This window comes from Poecile atricapillus, chromosome 2, assembly GCF_030490865.1.
Source record: "Poecile atricapillus isolate bPoeAtr1 chromosome 2, bPoeAtr1.hap1, whole genome shotgun sequence".
Lineage (NCBI taxonomy): Eukaryota > Metazoa > Chordata > Aves > Passeriformes > Paridae > Poecile > Poecile atricapillus.
This window is the reverse complement of record NC_081250.1, coordinates 116,697,176-116,711,409: the sequence shown is the minus strand read 5'-3', so window position 1 is coordinate 116,711,409 and position 14,234 is coordinate 116,697,176. Positions and strand designations below refer to the sequence as shown.

General features: G+C 35.6%; 1 long non-coding RNA gene across 1 annotated transcript; it reads right to left on the bottom strand.

Moving 5' to 3' along the window:
* Positions 1-639: 639 nt before the first annotated feature.
* On the bottom strand, positions 640-13,992 carry LOC131576648 (uncharacterized). Its single transcript, XR_009277028.1, has 3 exons — positions 13,880-13,992; positions 1,079-1,163; positions 640-723 (listed from the first exon to the last, which is right to left on the bottom strand). It is a non-coding gene; the product is annotated as an uncharacterized LOC131576648 (long non-coding RNA).
* Positions 13,993-14,234: the final 242 nt, after the last annotated feature.

Here is a 14,234-nt window from a genome sequence, read left to right as displayed (position 1 = left end):
CATCTTCACATATTGCCTCGATTCTTTCTCCTGTCAGTTTTATTTTGGTGTGACCTGAGTGGATTAGCTCCTGGTGTTCAGCACTCCAAGCAACACCCCTATGAAAGAAACCTTTTGGGGCACTGTTGTATGTATTAATGGAAACATGTCTCTCTCTTTCTCCACCTTTCTCTCTACTTCTCTTTTAGTACCATGGCATCTGAACAATATTAATTACAGTTTGCTAAACAGTCAGAACAGTTTTAAAATTACTACTTAAGCTCTGCTGGAAGTGGAACTGACTTGGCACTGCTGAACCAATTTACCATACCTGAGGACAGCTTTGTGTATATTTTTAACGGAGCAGTTCATGGTGTAAATTCCTCAGAAAGTATCCTAAGGTCAATGGTGACATTAATACTTTATAAACATGATGCACCTTTGTTAAGACTGTGCAGAAAGCAAGATGGCTTTTACTACGGGGGCTTGAGTCTGGACAATAACCACCAGACATCCTGCAGGAGGTGATGCAGTGCAAACAAGCTGGTGATTCAGAAAAGTTTTCCAAGAGTCACTTGCAGAAAAATTTCCCAGGCCCTGGGGCATGTGTTTCAGCTCTGTCCAAGTGTACACAGGAAGGAACACTGGCTGTTCCTCCCTTCAAAATCATTCTCTGGTTTCAGAGGGGTCTTCCATCTGGTTACTCCTTGGCGCTCCTAACTCTTCTGAAGTTTAGCTGAGTGACTGTGTATGGACAAAGCAAAGGGAAGCTTGGTGAGTTTCTAATAGAAACCTCATCCTCAAGAAGTCCTGTGTATGTTTCTGGACTCCTACTGAAGATTATAAAAATCAGCATATATCCCCAAAGAAATTTTATGGGTATCGATGATAGTTTTTAATAACAAAATAAACTGATGAATTTGAGGAACAAAGTCATCGTTGGCAACTTCTAGCATCTGAGAAGCAGTAACAGACCCCTTTTCCCACATAAAGTAGTGAAATTTAACTACTCATAAAGAGAAGAATGGTTTTTGCCCTCCATGTTTTCAAGTCTCTCCATTCTCAAGCTTTCTCTAAAAGCTCCAGAGTTAGAACTCACCTTTAAAAAGCTGACAATATGCTGTCTTCCCATTCAAGCATCAAGAAAAACAAACATCACAAGTAACACATTATCCATCAATTTTCTGAAATAAAAATCATGATAAGTTGAAAAAAAACCAACAACTAGACTGAATACTTCATCAAAGCAATGATGACCGCAATGAAAGGGAAAGATAAAATGAATATTGTTGCTACATTGCCATATCCCCACCACACTCAAAATTGATACATACATTCCAAACTGGAAACCTGTTAAGAAAATAATTTAAGACTGTAAACAAAAACATCAACCAACCAACCACCAGTACTGTTAATAATATCTATATGTTTAATTAACTAGTGTAATGAAAATGAATGTCAAGTGATTTTATGAACATCTAAGAAAACTTGGCATGATATCAGTTTCTCCTCCTATTGAAACGGCAGTACTTCAGCAACTGCATTGCAGATGGCAGCAGTATTTGTGGCAGCTCTGTAGCATCCACAGCTTTAAGCCAGAAGGATATATTAGGTTTGTTCATATTTCATTTCCATATTGATCTGAATACAAGTAAAAATATTGGAATATTGACTACTGTGTCACTATTTTATATATTTATGAAAATACACATGCATATACACTTATATGCAGCAAATAAGGGTGGGTGTTTCCTCTTTTTTTCTTTTTTTCTTAATTTTTTTTTTTTGTTTTTTGTTTTTTTGTTTATATGTCTGTCTCTCAGCTACTGGGCTGTGTCTGGCATTAATTGAGTTCTGACGGATCCTGTCCTCTATCACATATAATGTGATGCTATACAGTTATAAACAAATTATTCAGCCTTCCTGCCAGCCTTCCTTTATTTTTCTCCTTCCTTTCTTTCTTGCCTTCTTTCCTTTCCTCCTTCCTTCCTTATTTCCTTCCTCAGCTATGTTTTAAAACCTGGCATCATATACCATGCATATGTGAAACATCAGAGATGATTAGTACAGACAGGAGATCGGAAAATCATGAAGCACTTCTGAAACCCTGATAGGAAGTGACTCTTCCTGGTTGTTGATTTATTGATGCTGACAACATTAGTTTTTTTCTCATTTTTAAAAAACTGAAAGTACCTTGGTACTTGGAAAAATACTGAAGCCAAGTAAATAATGGAAAAAACCTCACAAACCTCTGTAGGATTGAATGTCCCTGCTCCTTAAAGAACCTGCATGTGTAGCTTAAAAAAACCCAACAAAACCCAAACAAACAACAACAAACCCAGGAAAAACAGAAAAGGTTAAAAATGAAAGGCTCTTAGAGATGCCTCTTTACAAGCATCCAGTATAATTTTCAGATGCTTACAAAGATCCAGCCCAGAAGCTATTTTGTTTCTTTAGAACCAGAGCCAGTATTTTTCAGCCTCTGTCAAGTCAAGATCTGGGAATAACACCACCTTTTTACAAGCTGTCTTCCAATAGCCATACACTGATAAGCTGGCTAATGAGGACATTTGACTTCAAATTGTCTGGACAGAGCTGAACACATGAAGTAGTAATTATAAAGGTAAAAAAATTGTAGATGTTTTCTTTTAAAGGGCATAAGATAATTGCCCTTTTTTACCAGCCCTTTAAAAATCACATGCAGACCTGTTTTAAGTCCTGTTAACAAACAGAAGATATAACTAATATGTCATAGGATTGTGAAACTACCAAGAAACTAGAAGATTTCCACACCCTGTTTACTGTGGTAAATAACCTTTTTACTCTGGTAATTAGGTCCATTCATGATAACACACAGAAATAAAAATTATGTGATTTTAACCTATAAAAAATGACTAGGAATAAATGTTGTAGAGTAAAGGATTAAGGAAAAAACCACAAGTCATATGCACAACTTAAGCTTTTATAGTATTTCAGCGAAGAGCATGATTTTTCAGCACTTAAACATGTTCACAGACAGAAAACCTCAGAACTGGTGATGTTTGAGAAGAGTCAGTGGAGACAACCACACATGCCTTTCCTACCCATACTTCATCTCTGGTAGGCTTGGAGCCTTAGGCTCTGATTGTACCAGCAATTTAAGGAGTTCTGACCATCAAATGCAGTCAATATTGCTTCATTTTTAGAGTCCTGGCACTGTCTTGGCCCTGGTCAACTGAGTAGTCCCCCAGACTCTTCTCAGGCACATCCTGTGAGTTAGGATGTTCAGGGCAGCTTGCAGGTAGCAAGAGTTTCGTAGTGTGAAAGTAAACCTCTGAATAGCAGGCCTTTGAACATTATAGAGGCAGCCAGCTGGCCTCCTTAAGAAAAAATATTTGATTTGGTAGCACAGACAGACACTGTAAATAGCTGCCATATATTCAGGCCTGAATACAGCACCAGTTCATCAGCAGTTCATCAGCAATTTGGGCTTCATCTGTCTTACGAGAACTGCAAGGGACATCATCGTAAAATATAGTCTCGGTTTCCATTATATTCTCCGTGAGATATTTCTAACAATAATAACAATTTCACCCTTTTGTATTCAGGTGTCCCAAGACCATCTTTAGATTTTCAGTGTAGCCAAAGGACTCAGATATGGCCATGTTTTCTCAACACATACATATTTATTCTGCAGATAGCTACAGCAGCAAAACTCTACAGCTCTCCTGAGACTTCCAAAATGTTTGCCATAAAGGTGAAAACCAAGAGGAATTTGTGGTGTGCTCTCTACCTTGCTGATAAAGAACCCAAAAAAAATTCCACTGAAATCAGTGCCTGAATTCATTATCTCCACTGAGTCGATGAATTTTAACATCCAGCCAAAGCCGCTGAGAGAGCCAAATTCTCAGCTGGTGTCCATTGACTTTCATGGAGATAGGCCAGGTTGCATTGGCTGGGGATTTTGCCAGAGCTGTTGACAAAAAGACACAGATGAAGAGTCAGCTATGTGAGGCTTATAGTTAACTTGGCAAATTTAGGAGTAGCCAAAGCACCACTACAAGGGATATATTTACTGCAAAGTACAACAGGGAATAAAAGTATATTCAGAAGATGAATATTTCTAATCCTCTTAGAAACCATAATGATATGTCAGACTGAGATTTTCCCATGTGGAAAACACAGTAATGACACCTTAGTTTTGTCCTAAATGACTGTCTTTAAATTACCCCTTTTCTTTCTGCTCTAAGATTAATAACCATACCACTAAACCAAGTAAATCACATGCTTTTTTTTGAAAAATCACACTCAACAGCACAGGAGACCACTTCAGTCATATGAACTTCATCCCTCAAACTACGGAATATGACCTCTTGTTAGTTTCTGGAAAGCAGGGCAGGGCCCTTGGGCTCCCTTCTTACCTCTGTGATGAGAGCTTCATATGAAGAACTCTGGCAGAAGCCATTTCAACCTGTGTTCAACCCAGCAAAGGAAAACTAGAGATCTCATGTAGAATCTACACCTGAACTTGACTACAGTATCAAATTTCCCAAACCATAAGCATACATATATCTTCTGATTTTTCATTAACCGTTTTCAAATGAAGACAAACTGAAAATTACAGAGGATAAAACCAGTCATACTATAGAGATTCACAGCCTGTGTGTTGGCACAGGCCACTGAACCTAAATACTGACTGCTGCATAGTTTCTGGACATTTGTAAGGAGACAGCTGATACAGACATCTATTAGAAACATAATACCCAAGGGAATGAATATTGGTCTCATCTAACGTGGTGCACACATTGATCTTGAGAAGAGAGCATGTAAAGAAAAAATGAATGTTTGCACTGATTTGTCTTTTATCAGTGAAATAATCTAACAATTTCAAATTCCTTTATATTTATTAATTAATATTTAATGAAGCATACAGCATTAAAATTATCCTTCAGTGCTAACAGAGAGGAAGGACTTGAAAGTGCTGTGCCATGTGATCCATGGTAATGGGCTGAGGTGTTTACTCCCCTCTCCTTTTCCACTCACAGGGTGTCTGATGTTGCTTATGTGAAGCTCCTGCTAGAAACAAAAAGTAGCCATATATAAAGGTTATTGTGCCTCTGCTACAAATTACAGCAGGAGATAGGCCAGTCGCAGTAAAAGTACAATCAGTGTTTTATGGTGTTGAACTTTCAACAGCCTCAAAGAGTTAATAAATAGAAAATAATTACTAAATTTATTAGAAGCCCTCATTCTCCCTTAATGCCCTGTGTGTACTACTCAGGCTTTAATGTAGGTCTTTCACAGATATTTTTCCCCTTTTGTGTGGTGTTCTCAGACTTGCATTGAAGTTGCGTCCTTATGAACTACATGAAACTTCATGACACAAAAAATTAATCTGCTGCTTCTCCCCTCCAGACAGCCACAGAAAGATCAACAGTCAGAAACGTGTATTTGAAGTGCATGCTTGTATAATGGTGCTGGATCACGCTTGAAATGAACATCCTTTAAATATTCAACACTTTCAAAATTCTGAGTTCATCGTTTTCAACAGCCAAAATATAGATTCATGTGCTCAGTTTAAGGATGTGTTTTGCTCAAAATCACATCAATTGGTTGTAGAATGAATCAGAAAGTCAAAACAGCAGTGAACTTGATTTTCAGATTTTAATATAGTCTATATAGATTTTTTTGTGTGTATTTTCTCTCTAAAGATACTTGTGTAAATCTCCACAGAGGTTTGTACAGATGAGATAGTCTCTGTGTGCAATATTTTTGATGGATCCACTCCCCCTTCTAGTTCAACTTGACTTTTCTTAAAACCCATCACCACTGTGTTAGTGACTTTATTTGAAAACCAATTCTTTTTTTAAAATGCAAATATCAAAGCTCACCAGGAGAGGATTTCAGCCACCAAAAACATCAGTCTTCGCTACTATCAATAGATTTTAGAAAATATGATGCTTTGAGTCCTCTTAGTTTGACAGCAATCATAGCAGCTACCTTCAGTCAAGGCTTAGAGATTAAACAGAAATATCAATCCTTCCAATTCTCTTTTCCTTGAGATTTAAAAAAAAAATAAATTATTATTATTATTATTATTATTATTATTATTATTATTATTATTATTATTATTATTATTATTAAAAAAGGATTACGGATAATGGTTTTAAACAAAGGTAGATTGAGACTGGGACAAGCTGCCCAGAGAGGTGGTGGATGTCCCATCCCTGGAAACATTCATGGTCATTTTGGAAGAGGCTCTGAGCAACCTGATCTAGTACAAAATGTGCCTCTCCATTGTGGGGGGTTAGACTACATGGGTTTCAAAGGTTCCTTCCAATCCAAACTTTTCTTTGGCTATCACCATAAAGAATTTATCCTGTAGTTTAAATACTCTGTGAAATAACCAAGCCACCCATAGTCCTTGTTACAGATAATGCTCATAAGCATTCTTACTAGTGCTAAGAGCATCTGCTGAACTACTAAACTCATAAAATTATTACAGAGCAGCTATCACTCTTAGATGCAATTAAGTATCATGTTACTAATCTCAAACCCCCATTTTTTTAACTGAAAGACAGTGTTTTGTAATGGTCAAAGTGTTAGACTAAAAAGTGAGGATCACTAACATTTCTGGATAGCTTTGAAGCCAAGTCATTCTTTTAGGAAAGCACTTAGCCCCTTTATAATACTTTCCCCTATATCTGATAATAATTTCATGTTGATTTCCCAGCAGTGCAATTCCATTCACTTCAGTAGAAGGCTTTATGATTTACGCTAGCATAAATGAAAATACAATCAGGTTCCTCATTTTAAAGATGAAAATCACAGTTATCATTCTCCCTTTGGGCAATGTACAGATTAATTAGTATTACTCTGAGCTCATGAGATGTTTTAAAAATATATAGTGGTAACAATGATAAATATTATCCTTTTGTGCTGAAAGTTCATGCTGACTTGCAAAAATCTTTCTAAGTTAGGTCAATGTAGAAGTAATTTGAGAAGGTGAAGGTCTAACTTCTTGATAATGGAGATTTACAACCTTGTGAGGTTTCTCTACCTTGAAATAATATAAATTATAATAATTCATTCTTTAAATCATACTTATTCCTTTTTCCTATTTAAGAAGCTAATAATAAATCTATTTTAAACATTTTAAATACATCTGAATAAGAAATAACCATATAACTTAAGGTAACCTTCTCTTCCTGAATTCAAAGACAATTTTTATTCTATTCTGGCAAAGAGGACTAAAATCATGATTTATTAATGCCTGCATCCATTTTAAAGTCTCTTTAGAAAAGGGATAAGAGAGGCCTTGTTGTAAATGACAATTAGATCTACCATCTATTCAAGATCATAACCTAAGTGGTAGTAATCTTCAAGAGGAAAAAGAAAATGAACAATTTTGAAAAGAAATTGTTAACATAGACACAGAAGTTATCAATGAATTTTCTAATTACTTTAAAGAACAAAATGTCACTGCACATAAATTTGGAGCTGGGGTGAGTTGAAAACATAAAAACCTATCAGGATAGCATACAAAATACTGAAAATAGTGTTTTTTACTGAGTGGGGTTCTTATAAGGATTTTAAATGTAAATATCTGAAGTTAAAAGAAATTTTCCATACTGCAAGTGAATATTAAAAATCATGAAGAGCAAGACACAATAAACCTGGTGGCCTTCAAAGAAGTTGGCAAACAAGCTATAAACACCTGTAGTTACCTCCTCAAAATGAAACTCATCCTGGGAAACATCATTCATTTTCCCACTTTAATTAACTTTGTCTTAAGTTAAACTAATCAGAGAAGCAATATGCAGCTGTGCCTGGGAAATATGTGAAAGACAGTATTCTACTGTAAAGCCTTGCAGTAGTCATCAAAACAGAAATAACAGTTTTGTGTAAAGACATCTGAAAGAAATAGGAGTGAACTTTAATATTGTTTGTACCATCAGATACAGGAGGTTTGTAATCAATTGCCTGATTTTTGTCCATCAAGGTGTCAACTGGTGATCAGGTAGGTGTTACTTTTTCAATTCTGCTCTTTTGAAATGGGAACCTCACATACCAACAGAGCTTTATGTTAGGGTTCTGCACTAGCCTTATGGAGATGAATATCAAGTCAGGAGTCATGCTCTGGGCTACATTCTGCACAGTTCCCAAGTTAGGAGCATTTAATTGTTTAAAATTAATAAATTTATTTATTAAATACATTTAATAAAAGTAATGGAGAGCTATAAAGGCAAATTCTGAATCTTATCCGGGTTTCTGAGTCACTGAAGGAAGCTAGAGCATACCTGTACCATTTTTCTTTTCCCAGCTGCATGATGCTAAAAAGTTGGACCTGGACTTTATAGCATTTAAAGTTCTTTACATATCAATCATCTCATTCATGTCAAATTCATATTTTTGCAACATTTTTTAGTTTAAAAGGCCCTGCACATTTTTATATGCTTAATTAACTAAGGTATGTCTAGACAAACTTTTTAAATTTTCTAGATGTGCCGACAAAATTTTTATATTGATGCATAAACACACTTCATATATAAAGGAAATTCATTCTCTCAAGCAACGTGTATATGTGCATCATGACTGAGATTAAAGTTGCATCACTATAGATTTCTTTCATGTACACTGAAAAACTTGGGCACTAATGCAGCCTGAACATTTAATAGAGTGCACAGACAAGGAAAAGATGTGCAAAATCAGTCACTGTGTGATATCTCAACCTTGGTCTAGTTCACCTAAGAAACTCCTCCTCTGTTCGCATCCTGCCAATAAGAAACAAATAACAACTGAGTACAGCATCATGAGAAAATCAAACTACCTCCCCTTGCACTGTAGAAACAGATCTATAGAAGACAAAGGTATGAAAGAAGAATAAAAATTCTACTGATGCTCAGAAAGTGAGTGTGGGTTATGACCCCACTGAGGTTAGGTGCAGACTTTGTATTTTTTACTCCAATTTCATAGAATATTTCTGTTACATAACTGATTTTCCCCCGTTCAAATTATATATATATGTGACAAAAATAAGCGCTGATATGTCTGCATTTTATTATCTGCACATTTTTTCCTAGGAAATGTTAGCTAAAAAAAAAAAAATTAACTAGAAAATACAATCATAGAGGCTCATAAGGAAGGTAATTCACATGTTGAATGCTTTGGTTTTCTTCCATGGCCAAGTTCATGAGATGGACTTTAGCTCCCATAAGCCACTTCTTAGGTCTGGGAAAGGAATAGTGTAGTCATCAGAACCTCTGCCTACATGTTACCCACAGCCACTCAAAATCAAGCACCTGAGATGCCACAGCAGAAATAAATCTTAAATCCTAGTGTCACAGAGTGTGACAACTGTATGTCAGCAGGGAGTTTTAACTGTTAGAGTCTAGGTCTGCACACCTGTAATAGCAAACTAGATGGAAATTTGGAAGCTATTGATAGAACCTATGTTGCTCTGTACTGTGCTGTTGCCAGGGCTCTGCCTCTTGCTGGGAAGGCACTTACATGGTTAGGTATCTGTACATTCCTCTTTCATGATTGTCAAACATGGGTTTCATCATATAAAAGAGAAAATTGACCACCAGCTATGGATGATAGGGGAGGTAAGACAGAAAATAAACAAGGGAAAATGACAGATATATGAAATAAGAAAAAATGAACAGTATATGGTGTTAAATCATCGAAAATATACATGCATCTTCAAGTAAGAGCCATAAAGCTCTCCTGAGTTGCTGAATGGCATTATTAACTATTGTTATTGTTATTCTCTATCCTGTTCTTAAAATTTTATTAAATGGTATTTCAAACTTTAATTGTAGGTATTTAATTAAGTGAATAGATTTATTGCACATATTTTTATTAATTGACCAGTGTCAGGTACCCGTAAGGAAAGGGCAGGTCTAACCTACAGCTCTTCAGTTTTCAAATGTCAGCAATAGAATGATACATCATTACAACACTTAGCAATTTTCTTATTAACTTCTATACTCTACCTTAGCTCATAAATAAAACAGCAGTTACCCTAATACACAAGAGAATGAAGTTTAACAGTATTATGAAATGAGTAAGTATATAAGCTAAGGAAAAAGAAAGAAAAAGAAGAAAAAGCAAACAAATTAAAATAACATGATACACTGATTTATATGACATGTTAATCATCTATTATTTATCCTAAGTGCTTTTTGAGTTCTCATCTAATTTCGGTATAGCATCACAGATAGACTTTAGTCACCTTTTCCTGAATGTTAATAATTGATAAGCGATATTTAGCTTGCAAAGCTGATGCATATTCTTTGGAAAGCCATGCGTTGCACTGGCTTCTCCCCTTGGGTGAAATCTGCTCCATCTGCATAAAACCATTGTATAAAGCTTTGAGGGCTTTGGGTAGCACAATCCTTCCAACCAATATCTACAGTCCTCACAGCTGATCCTTACATTTTGTTCCTGGTTTACCTTCTCTGTGGCTTCCAACATCCACTTACAGAAAGAGTCTTTTTTTCTGCACACATTACTGTTTTGTCTCATCTTTTTTGCTTCCAAGAGCCTAGAAAGACACTGAACACTGCAAAGATGAGTGTGCTGGATGTTTACACTAATATAAATTTCACTTCAAGTGCTTGTAAAATGAATGCTCATAGTACTGCCTGTTATTCTGGGAGTCACATTAGAAATTACTGGTGAGGATTATGAAGGCTCTAATGAGGAGAACTTGGAGTCAACAAAGAGCTATCCAGATTCACATCGGCTGAGAATGCACCCTGGAGATTAGGGAATGCAGACTGAATATTCAGTGTAGATGTGAGCAGTAGATTTTATGCTTAAATTTGCCTTTACAAACTCACAGTATTCTGATTGAACAACGAGGATGTCTAATGAACAACATTATAACTTCTGTGTTTCACGTGAGGCAAATTTTCACACTTTGACAAAGTGAATTTCATTAATTGTCACTTTTCAGCTAGAGGTGGTTTTGTTTTCTTTGTTATCTCATTCTGGTATCAAGGAGAGTATAATTACAGAAGTCTTTACAATAGTTTATTGTGGTTACCTGCTGCTAAAGTTCTAGATAATTATATGGCTAGATCTGTCCTGGCAATATTTCAATAACTATATGGACAGAAATCACCTCTAGGAATAAAATTTGTAATGCACCAAAATGTTCTGACTTTCTAGCTGAGCTATAACTATTTATGCTAGAGAACTCCATTTATGATATAGATGAACACTAATAAAAGTTTTTGCTTGAATTCAATGTTCCATATATGACAGTAACTACTTAGCTTTATATTTTTGCTCGTATGTAAGTTTTTAAATTCACCTGACTTGTCAAAAATTTATACAGATCATTTTTATAACTCAGTGAAGAACAAACTTTTAATCACAGATATTTTTTTCTTTATCTCTTTGTGGATGTACCTTTAGAACTTTCCATGTTGCCTAAGTTTTACCTGAGTCATACATTAACTGACATTTACTGGCATACTGGCAATACATAGATAAGTTGGCAAATATACTGATACTACCTTTTTTTTTTTTTTTTTTTTTGCTAAGAGGAGGAATGGTTCACTAATTCTGAAGTAATTGTCTCAATTTGTGAAGCTTAGTTTGATATTTTACTGACATGATTAGAATGCCTATCAATTAGTCTTTCCTCACTGTTCCTCCTACTAAATAGTCAGTATATTTAGTAACCATATGGCCAAACCATTTGATTCAAAACATTCATTGCTGACTCTAAATATGAAAATAACTTAATTTCTCAACATGAACTACTATCATAATGGACTAAACACAGCTTAATTCAGTTGTATAAGTATTCCCATTCAAATAATTTCATCAGTAATGGCTGTAAATGAACCACGAAATTTAGCTGTTTTCCAGTCAAGTATAATCTAGTGGAATATCTCATGTAGTTTTAGATCTTGATATAGATTTTTCTGATCCAGTTTATTGAGCTGTTTCAGAGTGTATGTACAAACCTGACAGAAGGATTTGGAGTTAATTCCTATTAATACAGATTAAAATTGGGACAGGATATGTCATCCAGCTCTGTGGAGACTGAGAGTGGTTCCCAGAGGAGTTAAATGCTTTCCTTTTCTGTACAAACTCTTAAGAAGTTACTTGAGTATTACAAAATAATTAATTTCAAAAGTTGAAAGGTAATGGTGAAAAATAATAAAGTATTCTAAGCCCCATAACTAATCTAATGACTGTTTCTAAACAAGCAGTTAGTAAAAATAATTTATTCTTCCTTAAATTTTATGGAACTTAGCAAGGATGTAATATATAGATCATGCGTTTTTGGTCCCATCAAAATGCAATATCTGCTGTTTACAAGTTTATATATGTCAGCAGTTACTACACATAATAACAACCAAAATGCCATAATATGTACAATTTGTTATACAAATAGGATTAGTTCTCATAAACTGATGAAAGGTAGAACAGGGAAGCCAAAACCAGTCACTGTCAAAATGATAATACAGCCTGAATTGATTACTTCAAGAGGTATTAACTTCAGCTGTAATATTATGAGAAGTTACTTTAACATATTGTTATGGTTGGTCATAGGATGCGTTTTTTAGTGTCATCATGGATTATTAACAGACCAGCTCTGCATGAAGAAAACCACCCCACTCCATGGCATTTATGTATTTCTGATATTTTACACAAAACCTGTTTTGAAACAACTTTACCAAAGTTTTAATTCATTGTTCTTCACATTAGGTAATGCCACAGTTACAGCAGCCTGGACAGCCTCCATTCAGCTCCTGGTGTATTAGTCGTCATTATTAACATAACATATTAACATATTAACATGTTGGAAATAATATATTTGGTTCCTTGACCACTACCTATCTGAGCCTTCCACAAGATTCTTGCCCCCTTCTTTTCATAGGCTGGACAGTGCTCATTTAATAAGTATTCAATATTGGTTTATTTGTTTGTTTTTCTCTTTTCATCTGTGTTGCAAAGCTATGTATATATTGAATAAACTAAGCACTAAGAAATATTTTTTTTTTCCCCTTCAGAGCATTACTATAGGAAACCTTCTTGCATCATCAAAATATCTCTCAAAATATCAAAATATAGGAATCCACTTGTCTGCACAAAACCAGAAGAGTTCAGAAGAGTTCATTATGCAACAAGCAGCTTACAGATGGGAATTTGAGGCATGCAAGTTTAAAGTCAACAGTGTGACTTAAATTTAGACTAATTTTTAAATTGACTGTTTTTCATATTATGTAACAATGCATAGAGCTGTTCAGAGCTGGTCTCATCTGCCAACTTCTTTCCTGGGTGTGAGTGTAACACAGATCTTCAAGCAAATATTTGCATTGTAGAAGTCAGATTTCTGGCATCCACATGCAGCTCCAGGGATTTCAAAAAGGCAGGTCAGAAGGGAGGTTCATACAGAGGGCAGATGATTCCTAGATTTTGGGTGGGCAGAAGAATCATAACTCTAATGGAAAGTCTCCAAATGGCAGGGAGAGCTCAGCTCACCGAGAGAGTGAAGATCACCATGACAGAGTGAAGAACAGGATGACATCGATGAAAGCCAAAAAAGGAATGGAGGGACACTGACAACAAGTGATAGCACAGACAGATACCCCTGAAAACCAGACAAAAAGCACGAGATGAGTGAGAAACAGAACAGCAGTCACAATGCTGCAATTACTTAAGACAGAAAAGGAACAAACATGCACATGTATGTGTGAGAGTTTTCCAGGAAGGAAGAAAAAGGCTGAGGAAAAAGGAGTGACTTTGAGTGGTACAGACTCTCAAGATAGAAATTTCAGACAATGCCAGGCAATTATTTCAATTTAATTAAAGCATTTTAAATTGCATCAGATGCTGTCTCATTTATATTGTGTTAAAAAGGTTGTGCAGAGGACTAGGAAAGAGTTCTGTTTACCTTGTCTGAGCCAATGCACTTCCTGAAGCATTTTCTCCTGAAAAGCAGGACAAAGAGAAAGATTTCTTCCACAGTAGCCCAAATGAGTTTGATGGGTTCTGGAAAACTTTCTGGGGTGCTGGTACTGGCAGAGAGAAAAACAGGATACTCAAAAAAAGTGTCCTGTCTAAAAAGGGAAGCAGTCCCAAATCAGGTCTCAGAGTTTCAGGTAAGACACTGTCCTGAAAAGTCAAAAGGAAAGCCTGTAGTGAGACAGACTGGAGTTTTACTTGAACTGAAAAATGCTGATTTTCAATGCAATATGGAAAAAAGGTAAACACTGTAAAGACATAGTGGTTAGGAGGTTGATTTGTTT